The sequence below is a fragment of the Canis lupus genome, chromosome 3, assembly GCF_048164855.1.
Source record: "Canis lupus baileyi chromosome 3, mCanLup2.hap1, whole genome shotgun sequence".
NCBI classification, from domain to species: domain Eukaryota; kingdom Metazoa; phylum Chordata; class Mammalia; order Carnivora; family Canidae; genus Canis; species Canis lupus.
The window spans coordinates 73,093,819-73,121,734 of record NC_132840.1 but is presented as its reverse complement, the minus strand read 5'-3'; the positions used below and the strand labels follow the sequence as shown (position 1 = coordinate 73,121,734).

Here is a 27,916-nt window from a genome sequence, read left to right as displayed (position 1 = left end):
ATCTTTGTTGACATAGCAACCCCTTACTCAGAAAACCTGATAAGAATCTCCAGCACTGCCCAGGTCTGGTGGACTGGGGGGGGGGGGGGGGGGGCGTGTGAGTGTACTGTGTGGTTGGGAGGGAGGAGTTTGGGAAGAATGTGTGACCAGAAAATCTAGTTGTAGCAGTAAAAGGGGGCAGGGGAACTGGTCTCTGGAATTCCCTGTTGAGTCACGGGGAAAAAGCCGAGCAGTCAAGAGTGTCTCGTTGGCATGAAGAATGTGCACAAACAATCCATTGGAACTGGCCTAGATTTCTCTCCCCAAGCCATTGGCTAGGAACCGCCTTGGTGCAGACAGTGTTGGCGCCTCCTTGAGGAGGGCAGGTTACTCTGTTGGGTGTTTGGTGGTTTGTTATTCTTTCAGGGGGAGGTGGGGAGAGGATGGTTTTCAGGTCAAGAATGCTCTGCAGGGCATCCTCACAAGTTCCTGTCAAGTAGCAGGCAGGTTTTGAGGAGCTCAGGAGACGAGGCCAGTTCCAGAAAACTCTGTTTTGGCCCATCGTGGCCATGGGCGAAGGCCAGAGTGCAAAGCCAGTCTGCCAGACTGTTCAGCATTACACCTGCCACTTCATTTCATCAAACAAGTAGTATATGAAGTTAAAAGGCAAGCGACAGAACAAGAAAAAGTTATCTGAAGTGAATATAGCAGCAGGCAAAAAATAAACATCCTTAAAATATAGTGCTCTTCTAGAGTATTAAGAAAATGCTAACATCCGGAAAGAAAAATGGGCAAACAACATAACAAGAGAATGTTTAAAAGAAAGAACAGTTGAAAAAGAATAAAGCAGAAAACTTGACCTCGCTAGTGATCATAAATGCAAATGAGAGCAAGCTGCCACGTTTGACCTCTCGATTTGGCACATATTTAAAAATCTATCACCTTTAATATTGGCAAAGGTGGGAAGGGCGCTTTGGCAGACTGCTAGGGATCTTGAAAATTGATATGGTATTTACAGCGACATGTGTCAACACTGGTGACAAAATGTAGCAGAGAGCCTTACCAATAGTATTTCCTGCCAGCCCAGTAACTTCATTTCTAGGAATTTATCCCAAGAAAATAATCAGAAATCCAGATAAAGATTTATAGGAGTACAAAATCAGAAATGGTTTAAATACCAACAGGGGATTGTTTAAATACCTTCTGGTACATCCGTACAGGGGACTGTCACATGGGCATCATGCCTGCTGGTTTATGAAGAATGTTCAAAAATGTAAAAACGTTCTTGGTCGAATGTGAAGTGAAAAAAGCAGGAAATAGAACCGTGTACAATATGATCTCAACTATCCCAAAACGTAACGGGTGTACATGTGGGTGTGCGTTGGGGGGAGGAGGGGTTTACATACACATATAAAAATAAAAAGTGATATTAAGGAAATACACCAAAATGCTAATAGAGGAAGTTGGATTGTGGGTTTCAATTCTTCCTTTTATACTTTTCAATATGTTTCAATTTTTGTTATAATAAGTATACTTTATTTTTATGATCAGAAAAAATTACTCAATAAAAGTTACATCTATTTGCAAGGCTGTATTAACCATACCAGGTCATTAAGTATTGATGTCATCTCTCCGTTGTAGAATTGTTACATTCCACAGTTGTATTACTGCTCAACTTTTCATTTGTTCACGGGTATCTCCCACCCAGATGTCTTATCTGTCCAGAGGTCTAATCTGCCCAACATCACCCACAGTCCTTGGCCCAATGCCCTTATACAGGAGCTCTTTGAGGCACAGGTCATAGGTCAAAATGTATGTACTACCCTGCAGAAGAAACTTATGTTAGCTTCCATCATTGGCCTTGTTGCTCTAGAGCTACCATGATAGCAGGTGGAGAGAGGAAGTCTACCAATAAGGCCTCTGGAGTCTTTCTACCCCAGATGGCTTCTGGGTGCAGGGGAACCATCCACCTCCATGCAATGGGATCAGACCCTTCCGGTTTCTCTGTCGCCTTCCTGCCTTCATCACCTGTCCTGAAGGTCCATTCTCTAGCCAAGACGAGGTGTAGGGACTGTTGGCCAGGAGCCAGGGCTCCTTCACCTGATGCCTGGGCCCCTACTCCAGCTCTCACTGAGATGCTCTGGATGCACCTGCAACTGGCTACACCCTGCCCAGGTGTAGGGTGTAGGTGTAGGGTGGCTAGTCCCTTCCTTTTAAGGCTTTAGCCTCTGCTGGGAAACTTCTGAGCTAAATTCTCTTTCTTGGTGGCATCTTGACCGATACAACAGAGACACCATCTCTGCCCTGGATGGTGGCTCCCAGGTGGCCAGCATCGGCCAGGGATATGAATAGCAGGAACCCAGACCAGAGCAGATATAGATGTACAGATGGCATCACTTTGGTTCTGCACCTTCATGTACACGCCTTTCCTCTGAGGTTGGTAGGCTGATTTGCCACTCTGGATCAGGGAGCTGCCACCCCATCTGCCCCTCCTTCCCGCCCCACTGAGGCACATGTTGACCCAGTCTCCAAGGCAGACAGACTCAGCCACCAAGCATCACGAGGCTGTGTTAGGGTCAGGAGACAAGGTGATGGGGGGCTTGCCACTGGAGTCACGGATGGTCAAACATGCATGTCTAGATAGAGTCAGGACCCACTTTGCTCCCACCAATGAAAGAGACCGTCTCTTCTGGACAGTTTGCTCTTGGAGCCTCATGCTTAGAATCCTGTCTGGTCTCAGTCAACAGTGAGCTTCCTGGGGGACAGGACTGGAACTTAGGCAGCTCTGTGTTCTGACCATTCAGCACTCTGCCCGGCTCCTGGAAAGTTCTCTGTAAGTGTTGCCTGAGGAAACGTGTCAACACTCCTTCCTTGAATCGATTCCCTTGTCAAATCCCACTCTTCCTCGTTGGTACACTACAGAGGCACCTTCCACAGGAGGTCTTTCCTGGGTAAAGAAGCTGTGGTCTGATAAGAGCACATTTAAAGAAAAGGAACATTAGTATCAAATCCACATTTCCCTCCTTGGGCTGCACTGATGAGCTAGCATTAGCAAGCTGAAAAATCACAGAGAAAAAATCTCCCCTACATGTAGAGAAAGGGGGAGTCTGACCTACTGAGTATCTTTGGCAGGATCAGGGTGGGTGGGATGGATGGAATCCATGTCAAATTAAGAATGACCTTTTTAATGAGTATATTCTAAGAGAGGATATTGCAGAGTTTTATAAGCCATCTGAAATACTTGAAGGGACGTTGTACAGAAAACAGAGCACATCCATGTAAAGATATAGCTGCAAGCTGTGGGTGAGCATGAGGGCAGTGGGTTTATTTGTAAGGCTGTTTTAATACTTGGAACCGTTCACAAGTGGAGCGGGCAGGGGCTACTGTGGCACATTCCCACTCCAGGGAGGGTTGACACAAAGACTGAGCCACCTTCTCCAAGAGCAGTGAGGGTAGATAGGCTCCTTCTGGGAGCCACAGAAGCCATGGGAGGCCAAGGAGGTATTCCCAGCCCCTGGTTTCCTCTCTGCTCCTCAGGATTCACTCTCCAGGAAACCTTAGGAGGGGAGACAGGGAAGGACCCTAAGAAGTAGGAGCCCAGGATGCCTGGGTGGCTCAGCAGTTGAGGGTCTGCCTTTGGCTCAGGGTGTGACCCCAGGGTCCAGGATTGAGTCCCACATAGGACTCCTTGTGGGGAGAGCCTGCTTTTTCCCTCTCCCTATGTCTCTGACTCTCTCTGTGTATCTCTCATGAATAAATAAATAAAATCTTTTTTAAAAAGTGGGAGCCCTATCCCCCTGTGAACCTGAGAGCTCAGTGAGAGCTCAATGAGGAGTCACCACAGCAGCACTGACCACTTCCAGAATAATTTCCCATGTGCCCAACAGCAGAGTTCAGCTTTTGCTCTTCCCATGATACAGAATAGAAAACTGAGGCTAGAGAACAGGAAGGATAGGAACTGTTGCTATGTTCTGAGCACATACAAGGTCCTGGCCTCAGTGTCTTACACACATAGTCTCTAACCCTTACAACCATCCACAAGGACCTTGGGGTTGTCCCAGTTGACGGACAAGGAAACACATGCTCAAGGGCATTATGTGACTGCCCCCCAACGCCGCCACCAACCCCACAGTGACACAACGAGAAAGGACCCAAGCCAGGGTTCAGATCCATGTCTGCCCGGCTCCCCATATCAGCATGTCCCCTGGAGCAGGAGGTGTTCACCCAGACAGCTTGCACTAGGGCCAGAAACCCAGTCTTGACCCTCTGGTCTCTCCCCGGCGCCCCAGACCTCTCTGTCACTTGTCCAACCACCCCTTCCCCAAACACCTCTCTGCTCCCATTGCAGGCTACCCTGACCTACTGGCGAAATCTAGTCCAACAAAGACAGACTCCATGTGTCCAGGACGAAAGGAAGCCAGGTGGCGGAGTAAATGAAAGTTGGCTGAGGGCCCTCGCTTAAGTGCTTTTCCATTCTGCCTCGGCTTTGCATTCTGGGCTGTGCTGCATTTCGTGGGACTGGGCACGGTGAGAGGGCTCTGGGCTGGCTGCAGAGGGACGCTCTCCGAGCTGGAGATGGAGGGAGGCTGGGTGCACGGGTGGGGGAGGCCTGAGCTGAGACCAGGGCGGGGTCAGCCCCATCTTTCCCAGCCCAGTTAGTGACCCTGGGAAGTCAGATGCCCGCCAGCCCGTAAGGTAGGGGTAAGGGGTACAGGCAAAGAGAAGGGCCTTGAGGATTTTAAGATCTTATTTATTTATTCATGAGAGACACAGAGAGAGAGGCAGAGACACAGGCAGAGGGAGAAGCAGGTTCCCTGCAGGGACCCCTATGTGGGACTTGATCCCAGGACCCTGGGATCACGCCCTGAGCCAAAAGCAGATGCTCAACCGCTAAGCCACCCAGGTGCCCTAGGCCTTGAGGATTTAAAGCCTGGGAGGATGGAGGAAGGCAGAGTAGAAGGAAGAAGATGCTCTCCAGCTGCCATGAGCTCCATCTATAAGAGCCCTCTGATCAGGTTCCTCCCAAGCCCACAGCCAACAGACAGCCTGTGCCACAGGCCAGGCGCTGGGAGTCCCCAGAGCACCTGCCTCATGTCTCCATGGCAGGGAGCCCTGGATCCCAGACAGGCCTTGTTGCCAGGGACGCAGGGACAGGCAGACCGGCATGGGAGAGATCTCCTTCCATTTCCATCTCTGGCTCCTCCATCCCAGGCTTCTGTGACAATCAGGCTATTTGGCTTTTCACCCCATCTTCCACTGGAGCCCTCAGAGAAGAGCTAGTCCTAGAAGGAAAAGAGGGTGGAGAACGGGATTCAATGAAGGAAAAGATGTCTGCGTGCGGGCTTGGCCCACCCTCTTTGAGCATGAATAAATAAACAACTGCAATAATGAGCCAGCGCCTTGCCACACAGCTTCACCAGCCAAGAGAGAATTCCTTCAAAAGAATGGAGCCTGGTGTGGGTTCATTATTCATGAGCAGAGCCCTCCAAGGTGGAGCCTCTGTTGTTTGGTGTAGTTTAACATGGGCCTTGGGGGTGGGGGGCTGGTACTGGGAGGAAGGGAGGGAGGGGAGGAGGTGGGAGATCCCTGTGCAGCAGCCAAGCCCAGTAAGAGGCCAAGTTCCCAGGACTCATCTCAGACACATGGTGGGCAGCCAGTCCCCCTCACAGTGACAGTGGTCTGGGTGCCACAGGCGTGTTGGGCGACTTCTTATGAATGGCACCTCTCCACCCCCTGGTAGGACATTAAATGGACTTAGGCCATCATATGTTCAATTCATTGTCATGTACTGAACACCTGCCATGGGCCAGACACCGTGCAAGCGTGCAAGGGCTCCGGAAGGTGAATGAGAGGCTCCCATAACCTGCCAAGAGCCTGTGCTGTAGTAACACCACGGCATGGAAGGCGTTCTGCTCAGGAGGGAGACCGGGGCTTTGACTCAGACAAGGTCAGGTTGGAATACCAGCTCTGCCCAGGCCCAGCCATGGGGCCCTGGCCATATCACCTGCCCATCTGAGCTTCCTTCTGATAGCATGGAGATAATAATGCTCCTCTTAACATGTCATCTTAAGGATTATGAACAAGGTATTTGACACAATTCCTGGCACACGGTAGATGCTAGTGAATTAGAGCTGCTGCCTCTAGTGGTGGTGTTTGACCCTCCTGCAAAGATCTCTGTCTTCAAGATCATTCAGGAAATTGCCTAAGTTTTTCTGTTTCTATCCATTGACATTCCCAAGTTACTCTTAGACCAGGCTCCCCACCTCCAAATGACTGCATTCTTGCCCCTGGCTGAATGAGGCAAGTTGGTCTCCCCTCTTTGAATTTAAAAATTCGTCCTTCAGAGTGAATACTGCTGCATTAACCTGTGGCACTAGCCTTACGCTTTAGGAAATAATAAAATTAAATAGCAAACATTTATGTCTCAGGCCTTGTATCCATTGTCTCCTGTGATCTTCACAGCAAGCTTTGACTTAGGTGGTTCATCATTTTACAGATGAACAGACTGAGGCCTGGAGACACTAACTTGCCTGCAGTCACTCGGCACATGACAAGGGGAATATTCAAATGGGCCTGACCCCAGAGCTCTCAGCCACGAAGCTACTCACACATAGATTTCCCACAGCTTGGAAGCCTTGTGCAGTGGCATTTGATTCGGGATAGAGGCACCATAAATGGGCAAAATTAGGACGCAGTTTAGCAGCAGTTCTAGGGTGAGGGCTGCAGCCCATTGGGAATTTCCAGGCCAGGAGCTGGAGGACTCTGGCTCTCCTCCATAGCCAGGCCACTGGACTCTGTTTGCCCTTTCTCCTATGGGACCTTGCACTGCTGTCTCTGAGCATCAGCTATGTGGGGAGTCTTGCCTTCCTACCAACACCAGGTACTGGCACCACATCAACTAGTATTCTGAAAGCGCCAGGTAGAGTTGCTGATTCTGAGGTGGGAGCAGAGACAGGAAGAGCTGTTGTCCTTTTGATACATCTGTGCCTTTAAAAGAGAAAGAAACCCGGGTTTGTGGGTATGTGGCCTCATTACAGCAGCAGAAACTGTAATGAAACTAAAAGGTGGTCCTTCGAGCTCCTTTTCAGGGGATTGAGTGCAGGGCCTTGCTGTCCTGGGAGGCCTAACTCAGGATGGAGGACACTCAGCGGGGCTGGCTTGGTTAAGCTCCAGTGTGCTCAGGTCTCTGTGTCCCAGGAACCAGTGAGTCAGAGCTGGTCCTGGGAAGAAATATGAGGAAGGCTGGGTTTCCCTGCCCCAATTTTTTTTTTCTGCATTTTCCCTCTTGCTGGTAAAACCTGCTCCCACCCATTCACGGGGTGATATTCTCATTGTGTCCCTCTTTTTCTTTCTAATGCTTACTCTCAGAAAAGACTGTAGACGTTTTTTCTTTCTAAGGAGTAAATAACTGAACACATTTTATGGTGTTGCCTCTCTCAGGGGTATTAGCATTTAAACCAGGATCAAAGGTTTAAGTGAAAGGAATAAAACACAAACAGTGGAATTTCAGGTCATAGTGGATACTGAGTATTGTTTTGGATGGTGTAGTGCTCCTGGATCTTTCATAGTGGTACCATCTGCTCTAAATGTAGGCTAGTCCTGTTTGGGGTGGGGTGGGGTGGGGTGGGGGCCTAAGCTGGTTACTCTCTTGGTCTCAACAGGTAAAGTAAATCTCCGATGAAGTGTTTCAACATCCCCCCACCCCCACCCTGAGGATAAGGCCTTTGAACCCCGTTTCCTGATATGCTGTGAAGGGCTTATGACCCAAGATCCGGAATCAATGTGAGATCCCCTGCCTTTGGGTGTTTTTTGTCTCTGAGACCAGAAATGCTGGACCAGCATACCCTGGCATCATAGCATTTGAATCTTACTGTGGTTTATTTAGAGATGGGGGTAGGAGAGGGACAGAGGGAGAAGTAGTGGGTGCAGCGTGGGGGCAGGGAACAGCTGGAGTGCCTTTGAGGGAGCAGCTGCTACAGAGACTGCTCTGTGGGTGTACAACAAAATGGTGGCTTTTCATACTTTTCAAGAGATAATCTCATTCAAAATTCCAGCTGAGGAGGTAAGAACTACCCTCAGACAATTCCTGTCCTGCTTCCAATACTCCTGCTGTGGCCTCCAGAGACCCTCCCCAATGCCCAAGCGCAACTTGGTCCATGGAGTCCTATCACCTTGTCCCATGCCACCTCCTCCCCTGGCTCTAGCCTCCTGGCCTCCTGCAGAAGCCAGCTAGGGCAGGAGAAGATTCTGGGCCCTTCATCTATCACCTTCTCCCTGCCTGGCAGTGCCCAAGGGAAAGAAGCCGCCATCTCTACAAGCCGCATGGCACAGTCACCAGCAATGCCAGGAGATAATGACAGGTTGAGTGTTTTCCGCCTGGTGAGGAGTTGCATGCAAATGACTTGGCTCTGAATAGGCTTAATTGTCACTGCCTGATGTGGTGGCTCAGACCATCCCTCCTCCCTCCTCTGGTGGGAAGCAAAGGGAGTAGGAAGCAAGGGGATCCTGTGGTGTGGGGAGGGATGGCCAGTGGGACCCAGAGCCCAAGAGAGAGGGAAGCTGGCATTTCCCTTCTGCAGGGCAGGCCTGCTAGTGCACAGCTGTGAGCAGAGAGTGGGGATTCACTCTCTGACATGATCCAGAATGAGATGTGGCTCTACAACCATAAATCCCTTTACGCATCGCAGCTCAGCTGAGAGAGGCTGTCACGTGCCTGCAAGATGTTCCTGCTTGGCCAGCCAGGCCCAGGAAGAGAAAGGAGGGGCTGCAAAGAACAAGGCAATAAAAGCCCTCCCTCTGTGGTGCATGAAGCCCTGCCCCAACCTAACTTCCAGAAACTTCCATGTAGGTGCTTAGAAAAGCCAAGCACAGAGACCAGGCAAGGTAAATCAGGGTGGTCAGTAGTAGGGACACCAACACTTAATACTTCCTTCATTTGGGGGCCTTTTGATAAATCAATGCTTATTCTCAGAATAAACTCATCCACTTCTCACCCCATCTCTATAGCACAGGTTCTATGAGTATTACCCACCATGTCACCAGATAAGGAGGATAAGGCACTGAGAAGTTAAGTAACTTGCTCCAGAACACACACCTTTGCAGAGCCGAGATTCAAATGCAGAACCTGGCCCTTCCCTGGGGTAATGGGGCTCCCACTCTGTGCTCCCCCAGTGTCAGCAACAGCAACGAGTCCTAGAAGCTGAGCTGGGCGTTCCTATCTGTGAGCATATATCGCTGTTGGTCTGATGTTTGTACATCTGTGTGTGCTGTATGCCCGTCTTCTGAGCCAGCTGAAATCCAACTAAGGTCAGGGTCCTCTGGCTCTTACCGTATTGAATACTGGATTGGAGTCTACTTTGTTCAAAGTAGGGATGGTGGCAGATATCTTGTGTTGGGGGAGAAGAAGAACACCATGTTCATACGGTATGGAGCAGGGCTGGAGCGCTACTGAGCAGAGGGTGCTCTGAATCCCTCATTGGGGTTTCATCCAGAGCATCACCTTTCCCATCCACTTTATACCTAAAGGTTCTACGTGAGATTTTATTTGGAGAAAGGCATCCATACTCCAAAGAGAATGATCCAACACTAGAAAGTTTCTAAGGGCTCATCCCATAGTTCTGTGAATCTAAATAATAAGGATCCACTGAAGACTTTTGGGGGAAAGTCTTCTCACCCCTTCCCACCACCGTTATTCCGGAGGTGAGAAAGAGTATGGACCAGAATTAAACTTAGACATCCAGTAGCCTAGGGCTGGATGGTGAAGGGAGAGGAAGCTACATGTTCCTAGTAGCAAAATAGGGATGGATCCAGTGTCACCTAGTCATGCTAGGAAATAGGGCAAGAAGAGGGAGGCTTTTCACTGTGAAGTTCTAAGAAAAGGTTTCTGGTTTTGCAACAACCACCAGAAGTTTACCCCAAGCTGGAGAAAAATGTTTCATGTTAATTGGTCAGAAATACTCTAATTACTGAAAGGAAACTGGTGCTGAGATCCGTATTACTATAATAACTGTAATTCCACCACATTAGTGTTATTAAATGTCACTGAGTGATTGCTTTCCGGGTGTTTAAGTTTTTAATGCATTTATTCTTTCAAAACTTTGGGTACCAATTTCAAAAAAAATAGACACCAGAAACCCAGCTCCAAAATGAGACAGTCAGAAGGTCCCCTTAGAGCTCTCAGAGCTCTTACTCAAATTAAACCAAAACAGTTTAGCCTAGATTTTGAGAAAACAACAAACACACTTGGGTTTTGTATAACTGCATCCCCAAGATGCCGTAATGGAAGTTGGCACAGCTGCCCATTGCCACACTGCACATGTTCCCCCCTTTTCAGCTTACCTCTACCCCACACCCTGAAGTCATATAGACAAGGGCAAAGAAAGGTTTGGAGTCCATATTTTATGGGCCTGATGTAGACAGAGACACAAAAGCCAGAATTTCTCCATAGAGTCAAGGACTCCCAAGGTAAGGGGAAAGCATACTGTTTCAGCCAGAGGGCCCTATGCCACACTTTGGACAGCTCTCATCCCTTAAATCACCCTAGACACTGATGAATAGAGCACGCCATATCTGGGATTGGGATATTAGCAAACCTGAGTGCTGATTTTTCCTTTACTCTTCAGTCTCGGGCAAGTTGCTGAACTAATTCCTACTTATAGGTTAAATGGGGTAATCGGTTTTACCCATAGGATATGGGAAAACATTAGGGTCCTATGGAAACTATTATCATTTTTATTTTTACCTTGTCAAACTGCATTATACCAAAAGGTAATCCCCTTGGAAAATCTCAGGAAATAAGCAGGATGGGTACATCTGTTAGGCTGGCATTTCAGATCTCTTAAGCTTTTATGGTGGGAAAGAGGCAAGCAAGACAGAATTTCTAAGAGTGTCATATTCTGGTTTTTTTTTTTTTTCCCATAAACAACGACATCCACCCTGTGGGAGAACATTAAATAACTAAATAACCAATGAATTTTTTGATTCTTCACGTATATTTTTTGTATCCCACTCCACCCCCCACATCCCCCACCCCTGCCCCAGGCCTGGCCTAAGTTCATGGAGAGGACCGGATATAACATGCCTCATGTGCTCAATTTGCTCCGTGAATTCAACTCTGGTTGAATTTTTTCTTCTTCTTCTTAAAAATAATGACAGTATTTCGAAAGATGCGAAAAAGAAAGGGAGCTCCTGGATGACGATTCTGGGCTTGACAATTTTCAAGTTAGAGAATAAACATTTACGTTGCAAAAGGAGGTCAGGAGAAGGCAGCACCCGAGTGAAAAATCAAAAGTAATCCATGGCAGCTCCTTCTCCCAGGCTGACAAAGGGCTTGGCCTTGAACTCAGGTTGGATCTTAACTGCTCACTGCCCTGCCCTCACACACTTTCCTTCTAGATCCTTCTTTACAGAGGTCTTTCTGGCAAGCAGGGTGACTGAGGACCTTCTGGCGCTGTCCCAGGTCCTGAAATGCCACGGGTTCCTGTCTTCGTGATTAAAGTGGCTCTGGAGCATTCCCCTCCAGTCAGCTGTTGTGTGGAAGCTAATTTCCATATAATAACATTTTGTTATTTGTAATAAATCATATCCACAGTAAGGTGACTGGGTTATGTCATTATTTGCAAACCTACAGAATGTAATTATAATATGTCTGAAAACCTCCATGCAGAACCGTGCAGTTCCAGCCACAGCACCGTCCAATAATAATAAAAATTTATATTGTGCTTTATGTGACCGCTCATCACTGTAACCGTTCTATGCCAAGGGAAAAGAAACCCCACAGCAGTGACAAATTCATGGACATGGAAACCTTGTAAATGCCAAACTAGTTGATCCCAAAGCTAGCTACTGGGTTTCCCCTCTTTTTTTCCTAGGAACCTTTTATAGTAACAGACTGGATGACCAGATTTACCTCCACATTCAAAACAATGAGCTCTTTTTGGAGTTTCCTTTTTATGCATTGAATACACGTGTGTCAGCCTTGGCTAGCATTGGTTCATAAGTATTAACTTTTTGCACAGCATACCTATGTGCTCCCTTTTGCATCTTTCTCCCCACATCTGTCTCCCACTTCCCTTGCCTCATCATTATTTGTCTAGGATGCATGGTTCCACTGCTTTTTGTGAGCATTGTGAAGCAGATTCCATAGGCAGTAACTGAGACACATAGTGGTATTCATCTTGCATCTGTTTTCTCTCATATTGAATTTCACTCAAGCATAGAAATATATTATTGCAATTAGAAGTGGGCTTCCAGTTATCTCTCCTTCTTAACCTTCTACTGCTCGATGCCCTTGGCATGCCCTGCTGGGATTTTTTTCTTGAGAGGAATGGCAAGTTATGGTTGGAAGATGCTCTGAAGTTCCAGGGAGGTTGTTTTCTGAAGTTTCAGGGAGGTTGTTTTCTTAAGAATCCCATTAAGAGTAGAGCTTGTTGTTTCAAAAGCGCTGGACTTAGATCCATTGCCCGAGATCTTTTATAGTTCTGGGGGGAAATTCCCCCACTTTAGCCACAGTGGTCTTACTTTTATTGCATGTGTGGTGGTGGTAGCTCTCTAAGATAATTTTGCTTGGGGCTGTGAAAATTACCTTCAAACCCAAAATTGGATTCCATCCACTGCTTTCAGCCAGAGCAACAGGCTTGTGTGGATATCCGTTTCCCTGGGTATGTTTGTAGTTACTAATGCTGAGTGTGGTCATTTATCATGGACAATACAGAACAAAAAATGATTTTATTAATAAGTTTCCTGCTCCTGCATGATTTTGTCATGGAGCTTAAGACATGACATTTTGTTCCTTAGCCACTTTTATCTGCATATTTCTACAGCTTGCTTCCTTTCTATCCCTTCACTTTGGGAAGTTGGTTGAGAAAGATGGTCTTACATAGGTTGTGGTGGAATTAGAACTTGAAAGGTTGCTTTTGTCACCATACATGGGGTTGGCAAAAATCCACCTCAGGGTGGCCCACACGAGGGTGGGGATGAGCACTGACATTAGCATGCTCTTCCTTACTGTGAAGTAATGCAGCATGAGGGAGAGAGCTTCACCTTCTGTCTTGTGAGTTCCATTCTTGTGGAACTGCTAAGCCAGGCTAGCCCTAGCATCTTGGGGTTCTGGGAATCCTGAAAGGTCTATCATGGCCTATCCACAGAGGGGAGTAGTATGTAGTGTGAAAACGGTGCTTTCAAAGATGATTTAATGATATAGAAGAAAAGCTCTTATTATACTATAAAGTGAGAAAAAACAGCATATAAAATTTCATATAAAACCTGATCTCACACCCCCTCCCCCCAAAAAAGACTAAAGAAATGCACCCAAAAGCATCAACATATTGACTTTCTCGTGTTGGTGGGATTACGGCTGATTTTTATTTTCTTATTTCTGCTATTTAAAATTTTCCAAATTTCTCAAAATGAATATGTATTATGTTTTAATGAGGAAAAAAGTAGATTTTTTTTAAAAGCCCTTCAGAGACTGTGGCTCCACTGACTTCCTTGATCCCTATTCTAATGACTCTCTCCAACCCTCCCCCATCCCTACCATGAAGAAAGCCTTCCTCATTAAAGCTCCCCTATAGCCTTCCTTCACCCTCATCTCTTCAGAGAAGTGTCTTAAGGAAATATCAAAGGGTGTGTGTGTGTGTATGTGTGTGTGTGTGTGTGTCTGATTGTGTGAGTGAAAGAGAAAGACAGAGTAATCATTATATCAGGAAGGAGGAAACCCACCATAGAAATGCAAAACAGAACAGCTGAAGAGAAAGGCAAGGGTGAACTATAGAGGAGACCCATCTTGACAAAGGTAACAATGAGGAATTAAAATCCCACCATAGAAACTGTCAGAGGGCAGGGGATGACAGGCAAACTGAATAATAGAGAGGGTCTATCCAGGGTGGAAAGGGACATGCCCTTCACCCTCTCTCTCCTCCTTCCCTCCCTGGGCTTCAACCACAGAGGACTAAAGATCCCTTGGGGGAGGACTGGGGATGCTACAAACCAGGGAGGGACCTGAGGAGTCTGACCAGGGAGAGAGGACCACGTAAAAAGCCAGAGAAGGACCCGGGGCTGGCTATAGGAGGTCATCTAACCCCTGGGGACACCTAGATCATACATGTTCAGGCTAGAGCACAGCGCCCTATTTTGCAGAAGCTGATGCCCAGGGGGAAGTCGTGACTGTTCTTGGAGTCTTAGGACAAGAGGCGTGAGCAGGTGTGGGTGCCTCACTAGGAACATTGGCACATCAGAAGGGCTTCTCCTTGTGGGGTGTTTGGACATGGGTGGTGGAGGGGCATAACTGGTTGTCCAGATGACCAAGGGGTGCTACTGGCATGTAGTACATGAAGATACTTAGACTCACAGAGGAAAGCGCTGGCCTGACATACTACCCTACACAGAGAAACAGCAAGAAATTTCCTCTAGGGCTGAAATGGAGTCAAAAATAGAGATCCCCCCCCCAAAAAATAGGGACCCATATCTGTGTATGTCTTTTGGAATTCCTTGAGGTTTTCCTTTAGTTCCCTTGTCCCTTTCCCTTTGCTTTGGCAGAACTGAAAAAGGTTGATGTCTCACATCCCTGAATAATCCTGCCAGGTAAGACCTACCTCCCCTTTGTTTCTGGAGGCCTGAAGTGGGGGGCAGGTGGAGAGAGAGAAGCAGATTCCCTGCTGAGCAGGGAGCTGAATGTGAGGCTCAATCCCAAGACCCGGAGGAGATCACGGCCTCAAGCCCACACAGCCCTTGGTCTTCTGATAAATGAGGCTTAGTGCCGACCGAGCCTCTGGGACAGGGGGTTGTAGGAAGCCTGTACACCAGCTCAGGGTGGTCAGATGTCATCTTTTCTCTCCAGCCTCATGCTCCCCTCTGCAGGTGGCATGGAACAGCATTCATCCTCACGGTTCATTTGCCAGACTCCAATTAAGGCACCCACACAGCAGCCCAGAGATACCCCCTGAGTGACCCACAGCCCCAGTGAGGCCCACAATGAGGCAGCTTTGTAGCTGCCTAGGGGAATCTGCCTTTTTAGGGAAGATGTGCAAGAGATGGGGGACAGGTGGGAGAGGGTGGGAAAGCAGACACCTGTGCTCAAAGGCGAAAGATGTCTGTTTTTCTCAGTGGCCAGGCCAGAGTGTGCTGACCAGCAAGCATCTCTGTGTAGAACAGTTTGGTCAGCCACCTGCCAAGGGCGGGGCAGGCAAACACATCACGTCCTTTAGACCATTTATCAGTGGATGGAGAGGTTAGGCCATTTCCCACTATCCCCTCTTTGCAGGGGTGGGGCAGGAACACCCTCCTGTTTAGTGACACATAAGTGACCAGGGACCGTGCTAGACACTTTGGAGCCTGATTTCATCTCATCTTCACAGTGACCCTCAGAGGTGGCTGTTCTTAGCACATCTGTAGGAGAGAACACTGAGCCTGCAGGAAGTCGCGACCCAGACTCCAGAAGCGATGCTGGAGTTCACACCCAGAGCTGCCTGATGTCACAGCCTTTCCTTCTGAGTTCTGTCCTGGCAGCAGTTCAGTGGGGAGGCTGGGAGCTTGGGTGCTGGAACCAGACTACCTGGGCTCAAAGCCTGCTTCTATCCTTCACTAGCTATATGACCCTGAGGCACAGAATCCACCTTATTATATCTCAGTGTCCACATCTGAGAAATGGGGCTAATAATTGTTTCCACCTCAGAGGGCTATGGATGGGGCTGTATTATTGAATGCTGTAAAGCACCTAGAACATTGCCAGGCACGTAATGGTACCGTGTAGCTATTTAGCTATTAATACGATGCCTACTGTCCATTAGCGAACCTAGAACCTAGTAGTCTCTAGTCCTCAATGGTGAGAGGTCTTCGAAGTTAGATGTCCAGTTCATGGAGGGGTCTTTGTAGCCCTGTGCCAGACCCCAGGGAAGACCCCTAAAAAGAACATGCACAATGCTTAAGACCACATGAGGACACTGAACTCTGAGTATGAGGGCTGACAGGGTGCACTGCCCTGATTCCACCCAAGCTCTGAGGCATTCTTACCTGACACAGTGGTGTCCAGGAGAAGGTGTGCTCCAGGAGTGGAGGGACTATAGGCTAGGACTTAGCCAAGAGAGTAAGATGGAGTGCCCAGAGCTGCGGAACCCAACTGATGACACTTGAGGTCCGGATGGCTGGTGTCCCAGGGCCCCTGCCCTTCCCAGATCGGCACAGCTTTCTGGCCCGGCCCAGGGATCCTACATCTGCCTCCCCAGTGGAGATAAGCAGCCCAGATCAGGGGCCCATGGCCTGCCCTGGCCCAGGGCATCCATGCCAAGGCCCTTTTTGGGTGCTCCCTTTCTACCCAGCCCTGCTTCCCCTTTGTCCAGACCTGCAGAAAACCCACTTGGATGGAGGACAAAGACCTCACAGGAGCCTTCAGTCTGGAGGTGGGCCCCGGGGAGGGGCCTGGGTGCACCAACAGGCAGAGTCTCTGGGAGCCGCCTCCCTGTGAAGTGCTCCTCCCTGTTTCCAGAATGTGCCGTGAACGCGGCTCCCTAAGGCTTCTCTGACACAAGTCTCTGAGGGAGAGAAGTTAGACTCCGGCCCGGAGTCCGCTAAAAGCCCGTCAGAGAGCAGAGGTAATTTATGAGGAGGACGCTGAAGCAGTGCAGGCAGAGCAAGGGAGGCAGAGGGAGTGCAGCCCAGACACATAAATATCAAAAACAGAAGCGTGGGTTCCTACCTCTCCACGTCCCAAGACATATAATATTACAGATCGCAGCTTGCGCGGTGCTCGCATATTCCTGGGGCTTCGATACAATACAGTAAATGCATTGTGACAGTAGCTGAGTGGATTCTATGTGCTGAACAGATGTCTTCCAGCAGACGAGGTTTCTGTGACTGTATCACATTGTGCTTTCATCAATTATACATCACTCCTCATTACAGAGGCAGGCGCTCATGACGGCATGCCGCGGTTAAGTGAGAAACCTGGCCAGGCTGAGAAGCAGAAGGCAAACTTTGAGGATGCTTTTTGGGTTAAGGGGCTGCTGGAACCACCTCCTCTCCCTCAAAGACCCCGCCTCACCCCCTTAACTCTGCTACTGCCTTTATAGGTCTTGACGCCTCCCTTTCTTACGCTATCTGAGCTAGGATATTTTTTTTCCCCATTTTTAAAAAATGCTTCATACAAATAATCCAAACTGGGTAAAATAATGAACTCCCTATACCCATCACCCCACCACTCAGCTTCAGCAACTGTTAAGATTTGTCCACCTCGGGGCTACTTTGTGCTGAACTGTTTTAAAATGAATCCTGGCCTCTTATAAATTTCACATCTATTTTACTCAGTATGAATCTTTAAAAGAAATAGGGCTACTTCCCAGAGAGCCAGCCATATGATCTTTATTGCCACTTATAAAATTAGCAATACTTCCTTGTCCTCATCCAGTACCCAGTCTGCATGTAGGGGGTCTTCGTGGTTTCCGGTCTCCTCCTGGCCACTGCCCTGGGACACACCCCACACTGCAGATAGGATAGCTAGTGGAGCTTGGACTAGCTAGCTAGGGGACCCAGCCAAGCTCAGGTCATATTCCATCCTCAGCCTCATGTTCCATCTCTAAGCTACAGAAGGGCCATAGATCTGAAGAGGACACATGGCACACACCCCTTGGCAGGACTTGTGTGGGAGGAACCGGCAGGTATTGGGGGTGGGACAGTCAGGAATGATGAGAACAGCTTAGATGTGTCAGGCTGCAGCTTTTGTGCGTAAGCCTGTACTTCGCAAAATGTGGCGCACGTGCCTTCGTGGTATACCAGGCGATTCTAGGCAGCGCATAGACAAACACTTAAAAAAAGAAGTTATGTATTTCATCTTTATTTTTAAAAAGTTGGAACTAGCACACCTAAGCCCGTGGCTTCATGGATTTCATTATCATAGATGGTGCCAGCCAAAAGGTGTTTGGTGATTTAAGGTCGATTTTGAGAAGAATATTATATAAATAACAATACAGAGGCATTTGGATAAGGCAAAAAAAATTTTTTTTTTCCTAGTGGGACCCAAATCCCTGAAGTTAAAGAGCCCTGGTCTGATGGAAGTAGGAGCTGTGACCCAAAGTAATCTGAATTTCAGTCCTAGCTCTGCCCCTTACTATCCAGTAAGTAACCTGGACCAACCCACTCAATGTCGCGGGGCCTCACCCTTTCGACTGTATAATGGGGCTATGCCTGTCTGTTTCATGAATTAAACCGGGAAACCTTCTACAAAGGCAGATGTCAAGATACACTAAGAAGTCCCTAGTTTCAAGCTTTCTGTACCTCATGTCACCTGCCCGCTCCCTGGGGTTCCACACAACTCAGACTCTGAATCCAGCCACTCCAGTGAGCTCTGCGCGCTGCCGGTTGTTAAGCCTGACCATTGTAATAAGCATCGATTATCATTATCAGCATTATTATATTTACCTAAGATCTCTGGTGCATACGAAAATGCAGAGGGCCCTCGCACATCCTTTGCTTTACAAGAAAGATTTGCCATGTCTAAAAACCATTTCTAGAATTAATTTGCCTACTGCAAACAATTTATATTAATGAAAACACATTGAGTTGGGGGCGGGGGGCTCTTCTGCCTGCAGAATATGTTTGCTTTGTTCACCTAGAATAAAAAGACTTTGAGTGCGTGTTTGTTTTGAATAAATGAATATCTGGGTGACAGGAGGAAGGGCTGCCCCGTGCCTCTGATTGAACTTGGCCTAGCAGTCCTTTCCAAGGCGGATTGCAGCGTCGGCAGGAGGCAAGCTCTGGTCGCTTGCATTTTAATACATAGTGATGCCTGTCATCTGCTTCACTATATTTACAGGCCCCCTTTCGGGCTTGTATTTGATCATGGTGGAGAAAGAGGCTGCGATCCCCTTTCCCGGTCTCCTCCGAGGCTTGGAATAAGCCAAAGTGGGGGGCCTCTGAGCCCCAACCCCCATTCTCCCTGCAAGAGCCTCCCCAAACCGTGCCTCGGTCGTCTTCACAGCAGCCACTCTCCCTCTGCATGGGCTTATTCTATTTATTTGGGTCGATGAGGCTCATTTTCCTCTCTACAGATGGCAGCAGGGTCCCCTGATCCTACACTGATGCTCCCTGCTTGTCAGAGCGAGCGGGAGATGGGAGAAGAAGGAGGAGGAGGGAAGGGAGGGAGGATCCAGTGAGATGGGGTGGCTGTGAGGACGGGGACAGGAGCCCCAAGCCAACCTCACCTGCTTGCCTCCCATCCTAGGTATTGAGGTCAATGTTGGGAGCTTAGCCTGACCCACCCCGCCTCACTAGATCCTCCTGTTTGTGATTGCAAGCATCTCAGATGTTTAGCACTTGACAGTCCCTGGATGATATCATACTCCAGAGCTCTCTGCAGCAGCCTGGCCAAGGCTGTGGGGTGTGAAGCCTCCAGCTCTGCCTCGCTGGCATCTGGGCACATGTGTGTCCGCATAATAACCTACAAAACGCTTCGTGCCCCTCGATGCACCCGCTTAGAGGCCTCGGGGAGAGGAGGGCTTTGTCAATGTGGCTTTGTTTGGGAGCTGCAGCCTGTGTTATCCTGGATTAGACCCTAGCTCCTAGGTTTGCATGGGCACCTCAGGCCAGACAGCAAACCAGAAGTGACTGGAACTGGCCCTCTGACTACCAAGGTGGCACTCAGTCCTCAGTGAGAGGACCCCTCTGTCCCAGAGAGGGAAGCATATTGGGCCTTCTGAGAGGGACCATGGGCGCAGCTGGCAGAGAGGCAGCCCTGGCGGTGACTGCAAGCATGGACCCTTGTGTCAGACTGCCCTGGTCTCCTCCCGGCTCTGCTGCCTACTAGCTGTGTGCCTCAGTTTCCCTGATCCTGGGATGGGCATGATAGTGAAACCGCCCAGAAGGTTGTCCCGGGATTCAGTGAATCCATGTCACCAGCATGCTCAGGATGGCACCTCCCATACTCAAGTGCCATGTCAGTGTCTGAGAATATACACAGTGAACTGGTTTTCCCCTGGTGGTGGTGGATTGTGCCAAGGTTTAGAATGAGAGTGTCACCAAGTCCCGGGATGTCAGACGTGGAGATCCTAAGCCCAGGCAGAGAAGGGCAGTGATTCCTTCAGGACCACGGGACTCTTTGGGGTCCAGGAAGACAATTCTCCCCACTCCCTCAAAGGAGGGAGCCCTCCGAGAGGACCCCGTCAGTATGGACTTGCTCAGCCTCTGACCCTCAGGCAGGGTGGCAGTGAGGGACAAAGAAAAGGTGTGAATAGCATCAACAGCCCCAAATCCTGAAAGCCCGAGGGAGACTTTTTTTTTTAAGTCACATTTCATTTTCTACTCCCAGAAGAGTATAAACACTCTGGATTCGTCCTCGCTTCCTTTAGTTCATCATCTCAGTGATGGCTTTGCAAGGCAGCTGGGGCCCCAGGCTGTAGAGAGACGTGGAGAACATTGACCTGACTGGCTCTGACAGGCACTTCCTCCAGCTGGGGTCCCAGGACCCCTGAAGCAGGCAGGGGGAGAGAGGGAGTTGTCCTCAGCACTCGCAGCTTGGACCAGGGTGACAGCACTCACCAGTGTGCCCCTGACCTGCAGCAGGGCTGGGGAAAGGGCAGCTGCTGGGAGGCACAGCCTGGGGCTGCAGAGGAGCCAGGTGGCTGGGGGCAGCGTGCTGGGGACGTTGCTAGCAATACAGAGTGCAGCGTCAGGAGCCTGCCTGGCTGGAGCCCTAGCTCTGCCATCTTCCACCTAGTTGACCTCAGGCAAGTTGCTAACCCTGTTTCACTGTCATTTTCTTCAACTATTAAATAGAGGTAATAATAGCATCTACATCATGGGTCTTTTGGGGAGAATTAAATGAAAAATGCTCATAGCACTTGTTCGTTGCCCAGCAGGTCAGCTGTTTCAGTTATCCAGAGGAGTGAGGGCAGTGGTGACAAATCTTGACCTAAGAAGGTATCCCCTAGGATGGCAGCAACAAGAGTGACCCCTGGCAAAAATTGAGAGCCCCCTCCCTGAGGCCACCGCAACAGGTGGCCACCCACTCAAGGAATTTGTCCAGAGAAGAGCCAGCTTGTCTGTGTCTGTCCTAGAGGCTAGGATCTGAGGGGACTGTTGGAGACTGGGGGGCAGCATCCCACAGAGCCTCCCCTGGTGACCATCATCTTACTCCAAAACAGCCTGCCTACCCTTGCCATGGGGCAGTCTGTATCCCCAAAAGTTAGGGTGCCAGATGCAGTAATCACTAAAACACTGGGAGATTTTAGCCTGGCGAGGGGGATCGTTCCTCTTTGGGCCACGTACCCCATAAGAACATAAGAGCATAAGAACGGTTTGTATTGCACCGTTCATGGAAGGGCTGGGTCCCGAAGGTTCCTCCCTGCCCTTGGAAGCCCATCGTGGAAGCAGCATCCTTTCTCTGACCTGCCTTTCACACTCTGAGCCCCTCGTCTCTGGACTCACTGTAATCCCCCTGCTTTCTGCTCCATCTCACCTCCAGTCTGGATCCCATCCTGCCCACCCAGTCGAACAGAAGGGATTGCACAGCTGAGCTGAGAACAGAGAGAGCTGCTTCAAAAGCTCAGCTCAGCAGCCCTGGTCTGACTGCTCCCCCTTCCTGTGCCCATGCCCCTCCCCTCTCAACTCAACTAGGGTCAAGCTGCCTGACTTACTGCTAAGACCTTTTTCTGCTCCAACTTTCTATGAACCAAAGTCTAGCTTAGCTGTTTGGTGGGGTCCCAGCCTAGTGTCTGCAAACCCTGGGAAGAACTGCCCATGCAGAAGGCAGGATTCCTTGGTGTCCCCACTTAGGCACAGAGGACAAACCTCTAAAGGACTTGGTACCTCTGAGATTTTGCTCTTTCTCCCCAAGCTGGACTCTGCCAGGAACACGTCTCTTTTGTCCTGTCATTATCGGTGCCGCTGCTGCCATTGCAATGAGGAATTCTCAAACTCTGCCATAGTGACATCAGTTGGGGTCCTTGCCTACTCCTGGATGCTGTCTGAATGTCACATTCAGAAGGAGGAGAGACATGTGCACAGCATTGCCCATTGCTGCCAGCTGGGGGCTAAGGCAGGGTGGTGAGGTGTAACCAGGAAATGATACGGCATGGCATGGTGCTCTGAGTGGGGTCCCTGCTCCACCCATCACCAACAGAACCCAGGCTGGGACGGCAGGTGGGAAAAAACAAAGCAGAAAGAAGAGAATTGTGGGAAGCCACATGGAAGGAGACAAAGTCCAGCCCCTGCTCAGCCACGTTGCCGAGGCATATGGTTTGTGATCACCATTCCCAGGAGGGCGGCCTGGGCATGCCTTCAGTTGTCATCCAAACCCTGTGGAGGGGGGGCACCCTGTCCCTAGTGAATATAATAACTGTTGCCCAGAGAGGTGAAAGAATGTGGCTGGCGTTGCACAGCTAGAAAGAGCAGAGCCAGGGTTCCAGCATCCGTGTCCACACATTTTCCAGGATACCATCCTGAGCCTCAGTTAGTTGTTCTGTAAAATGGGGGTCTCACCTGAATTGTGCATTGCTTTGTAAACAGTATAAAAGTAAACACACACGTGGGGAGGAGGGTGGCTGGTGGGGACAGATGTGACAGGCCGGACAGAGTTGAGGCCACCCTGTGCCGTCAGCCCCCTTCCCAACACCATTTAAACACTACCCTGTGTTTTAGGTGGGAAAATGGGACGTAGAGCAAGAAGCATTAAATTCAACTCTAGTATGGACTGTTTCATCTCCCCAAAATGTCCCAGACTTGGACTTTCATGTCTTGTGGCAAGCTTGCATCTGCCCGAAGAGCGTAGCGAAATGTGTATTTGGAGCTTGGGCATGACATGTCTGGGAAGAGAACGTTGGAAAAAGACAGTGTCCTTGCTAGGGACTATTTTGGATCTGTAAAAGGAAGAGGTCGGTCCAGTTGACTCAGAGGTGGGTTCTTGCCCCCCCGGCCCCCCCCCCCGCCCCCCCTGGCGTTCTAGAGTTCTAGAAGTGGTCAGCCACCCAAGGGCAGTCATGCCTTTATCAGCAAACATTTCCTGAGAGCCTCCCCTGCCCCAGGCATGTGCCGGATGCTCAGGACAAGCGATGAATCAGAGACCATCCCGCCCTCGGGGTGCTCAGGGGGACCGTCAGTGAAAGGCCCGTGGTATAAACACACATGCTCTGAGAACAGGGAAAGGTGTGATTCATTCTGACAGGGAATCGGCCAAAAAGATTTCACAGAGGAAGTGACATTTCAGCTGAGCCTCCAAGGAATGAGTGGGGTCCCTGGTCTGGTGACTCCCTCTCCCTGAGCTCCCCGACGGAGGCACCAGTTCTCCCACCTGCTGCCACCTCCTCCGAGGGACAGCCCAGGGAAGGTCAGGGGGTGCCATCAGCAGTCGACTGGGTGACCCCCAGAGTACTAATAACACCCCTTGAATACAGTACGGCTCTTGTTTAAGCACGCGTACAGATGTATTTGTGGAAACTGTGAAACTACCATTTAAAACAACAGATAACCCCTCCCCAATCATCTGCACTTGATTTGAAACATGCTTTTGGGGGTAGAAAATATGAATTCCTAATTCCATTTTGCTGAACATCAAAATGAGATGAGTCACATGGAAGCACGGAATGACTCTGAAGACAGGAAGCCCTGAATAATCCTGAGAGAGAATATTGGCAAGGATAATCTGGGCCAAAATCATCAAAATGAGGCTGCAGCAAATACCCAGGCCATCCATCGCTAACTGGTAATATTTGTTATGGCTCTAAGTCATAGCGTAATAACAAGAGCTAATATTTTTTTGAAGACTTGCTCCATGCCAAGCACTGCTCTGGGTGCTCCCCTCAGCCAGCAAGTCTGGGAGGTAGGTACTGCTGTGAAACCATTTTGCAGACAGGGAGACCGAGTAACCTGCCTCAAGCCCACACTCTTTGCCACTGCGTTACACTCCGAAATGCCACATCATCTCTGTTCTCTCTAACGAGCAACACTGGAAGCTACTGAACCCCCCCCCCCCCACCGCAAGTGACTGCACACCCCACTTGAGAGGATGCACATATCTGGTTTTCCCCGACTCCTAACACAGAACAAATAGTGGAACTGCCAGCAGCCAGCCAGGCTCTGAGATCTTTGCTCTGAGGACTCTGAAAGGTCAGGAGAGAAGGAGCCCAGCGTTGCTCTGAGCGAGCGAATTGATTCCACCAGGCACTGTAGACGAGGAGCTCTGGATCTGGGCAAACCGGTCCCCTGCGATCCCCTGATCCCAGGCAAACACCTTGCTCTCTAGCTTGGCTTTGGGATTGGCTCTTCCTCCTTAACATCCACATCTTGGGTCAAATCTGGCTCCTAAGAGCTGGTCGGACTCTCACCTGGCGGGGTGGGAGTGGAGGTGTGTGGCAGTGATGAATCAGACCGAGAATCCCTGCCTGAGTTTCAGATGTGCAAGTGGAGCTAGAACAAAGAAGATGTTCCTGCCCCTGGGGGTTACAGCCCAAAGTTAGAGACAGGGGAGATGGGGCCAGCATGAGTCAGTCATCTGAATGCAAGGGGACAGAAGCGGAAAAGAATTTAAATGTGTTTCTATTTTCTTAGTTCCCTGAGGATCCCTTAAGGTTGCAGGGAGAGGGAGAAGAGGGGGAGCAGGGAGTAGGAAAATCTCCACCAAGCAGGCCTGGCCTTGGGCCATGAGGAGATGGCCCCCCACAGGGCACCAGGAAGCTACCCTCACCCCCAAAATGTCAGAGCTTTCCTTTGGCTGAAAGCATGGTGCCTATTAAAATGCAAATTCTTGGAGAAGAGCAATGTTAGATCCTATGGGTCTTTTACACCCCTGGCTGATGAGGCCCCATGATCCTAAATAGGGAGTGTGGGCTGCCAAGGACCTCTGAGACTTCTGGGTTCCGTCCCCTCCCGTGTTGGGGATGGAGATGTGCAGAGGGCACACGGTAGCCCAGGTGTCAGGGCAGAGGGTGGTCTGGGCCTGTGCCATCAGGCACTCCCGAGGGACTCCCAGGCTAAGGTGGGTGCAGGGGGGCGGCCTCGTACATGGAAGGAGGTGACTGGCAAGGCAAGGTGCTCAAGACAGGCTGAAGGGACAAAGCAGGCTGGGGTGATTAGGAGTGACCCCAAAGAAGCGGGGCTGCAGCTGAGCCTCGTGGGACAGCAGGCACGGGGATGCACATGGGGCGAAATGACATCAGACCATAGAAGCCAACCAAGCAGGTGCATACTCTTCATAGCGTCCCTCAGGTAAAGGGAAGCTCAGGTCGGGGGGATGCAGAGGGGTGCTGAGCTGGGAGCAGCGTTCGGGATGGGGATGTGCCTGCCACCAGGGCACCCAGGAAGAGCTAGAAGGGGACAGACCAGAGGCGAGGACGCCCCGGTGTGAGAGAAATGAGGGTGAGGATCCCTCGCCCCTTTAGTCCCCAAAAGCCGTGTGGAAAGGGGAAAGGCCATGATTTCATGACAGAAGATCACCCGGTCACTGGATGACCTCAAGGAACTCACTTCACTTCTCTGGGTGTCAGTGTTCTTATCTGCAAAATGGGACCAACAGTGCTACTGACACCCCACGACCCCCTCCCCCCACGCAAAGCTGTTGTGAGAATGACATGAGACTATAGTATGACAGCATTTAGGAAAGGGTGGAAGGCTGTGCACTTTTGGGTTCATCTTTCGCCTTAGAAATCAATACTGCCAAGTGGCACCCCCATCCTCCCACCCCGCCACCCAGGCTCCTTCCCCTTCAGCCTACTTACTTCAAAACACAAAGGGAAAATACTTCTTTCCAACATGCTGGGATAAACTGGCCAGACTGCTGGCAGCCAGAAGCCACCGGGCTGGCTTTGCGGGGCCACACCACCCCACCCCACCCCCGGGCTGCAGGAGCTGCCGTGGGGCCAGGGGATCAACATCCAGCGCGGGACACAACCCTTTGGCCAGGGCACCAAGCTCAGCCAGTCCCCGAGACAGAGGGTCCCGGCAACGAGGCAGGCCCTGTGGACTTTGTCCTCTCCCCTCCAGTCTGGGAGTCTGGTTTGTGCTGGGCAGGCCTGAGGACCCTCCTCGCTCTCCCTCCTACCAGGAGCACCTCTCGCCGCCTCCTCCCCATATGCTTGCCCAGGCGTCCTTAGGCATAACCATTTAATTTATTTATATTTATGAAACCTCTCAACTAGGTCAATGCACTTTCATGCACATCTTAATAATTGTTGATATAGTGGGGGAAGAGGAGGGTCACGTGGGCTGGGGGACCGACTCAGCCCTCTCTCCTCCAGCGAGGTCACTGGGGACCCCACACGAAGAAAATACCTTTGTTGGTGTACTAATTGCTGAGCCCATCGACCCTGCCTTCCACAGCCCCCGTCAGCACTTCTCCGAGGATACGGAGAATGGTTTTGTGGTTTCAAACCACACTGCACCCCCAGGTCCCCCTGGACTTGTAAGTGGATACAGAGCCCGAAATCAACAAAGCAGCAGCTGAAATGAAATTAGACACTGAGTCCTAAAGAAACCAGGCTGTGAGTCTCAAAATACATGGAGCTCAACCCTTCTCTCCGGCAAAGTCCCGGATGCCCTTCTCGCCCCCCGGACTCCTCCCTACCTTCTCAAAATGCACTTGCTCTGACTCTATCCAGAAACCTGCAACCCATGGCCTTGGAGGTTTCTGTCTCGGGGAGAACTGCACTGTGTTCCGCAGAGAAAGCAGAAACCTGGGGGTGACTAAGTCACATAGAAAAGGAAGGCATGTGTTCCCCCAGCCAAAAAAAAAAAAAGAAAAGGAAGCTAATTTTGAGGAGATAAGAATGAGCTCAGGGGAGAAGAAGGGCCACCGGAAAAGGATGTAGAATCAATGCAAACAATTAACCAAATATTCCAGTATGGGTTTCTAGAAAGTCCACACCTGATATGCTTGGGGAGCACCAGAGTGATTAAATCTGTGGCTTTGAGATCAGAAATTCTAGGCTTAAATCCTGGCCCCATGATCTACTAGCCTAGCAACCTTGATCAAGTTAACATTTCTAAGCCTCAGTTTCTTCATCTATAAAATGGGGCTAATACTAGTATATAAATGAGAGTTGTCTTGAGGATGGAGGAGATAACGCACCCAATGTAAGATTCTTAATGCGCGGATTTCACACGCGCTTGTCTCCATGCATTATGCTCAAATGCATTGTACTGGGTGAAAGAAGTCAGTCTCGAAAGGCTATTTGCCTTATGATTCCATTTTTATGACATTCTAGGAAAAATAGAACCATAGGGACAGTAAACAGCAGTGGGAAAAAAAAAAAAAAAAAAAAACAGCAGTGGTTCCCCGAAGCTGGGGGGGCGGGCAGGGAAGAGGGTCTGATGACAGAGGGATAAAAGGCGTGTGGCAGGTGACGGAGCTGCTCCGTATGACGATGCAGGTGGCAGTTATAAGAGCCTGCGTGTAGGTCACAACGTGTAGAACTGGACGCTAGAAGGGTGAGCCCTACTGAGTGCAACCTGTCCTGCAATAAACGGACCCCTCAAGAGAAAAAGGTCGCGCATTCGTGTCAGATCCTTAACTCGTGACGTTCACTGGATAAGTGCACTTTCTCGGCACGTAGGTGATACGGGGCAGTTTTTATCACAGTCATTATGCTGGGCAGCCCCTTCCTGCCTCCGAGCGCAGGTGGGCACGGCACATTCTTCACGGGGCGAAGGGGTGGAGTTGTGCACGATCCTTCTCAAAGGAGGCGGCTCTGGCTCGGTGACCTGCGTTGGTCCCTTCCAGTCTGTGACATTTGTTGAAGAGATGCCACCTCTTTTGGCTCACCAAGTAGTTCTGCATAAGAATGACTGCGGGTTTTTTGTTCTGGGTTGAATGCCCTGGCAGGCTGGCAGACCTGGGGCCCAGCCTCAGAGCTTAATAGCCACCTTCTCAACGATTTCATTGTTCTGTAATCTGTATAATTTTAGGACCCTGTTCGGCACCTTCTCCATGCGCTTGGTTCCCATTAATAATCATGATCAGCAC

The 27,916-nt window shown here is 49.8% G+C and overlaps 1 protein-coding gene and 1 long non-coding RNA gene across 4 annotated transcripts in view; both read left to right on the top strand.

Annotated features, from left to right (window-relative positions):
* Nucleotides 1-27,916, top strand: part of DSCAML1 (DS cell adhesion molecule like 1) — a 344,441-nt gene that overhangs the window by 173,676 nt on the left and 142,849 nt on the right. The gene's annotated exons all lie outside the window — the stretch shown is intronic.
* Nucleotides 38-5,380, top strand: LOC140625167 (uncharacterized). Of its 2 annotated transcripts, none has more exons than XR_012024550.1 (3): nt 38-63; nt 4,328-4,506; nt 5,191-5,380. It is a non-coding gene; the product is annotated as an uncharacterized lncRNA (long non-coding RNA). The 2 variants fall into 2 exon arrangements; XR_012024546.1 differs by lacking the exon at nt 38-63 and adding an exon at nt 2,774-2,812.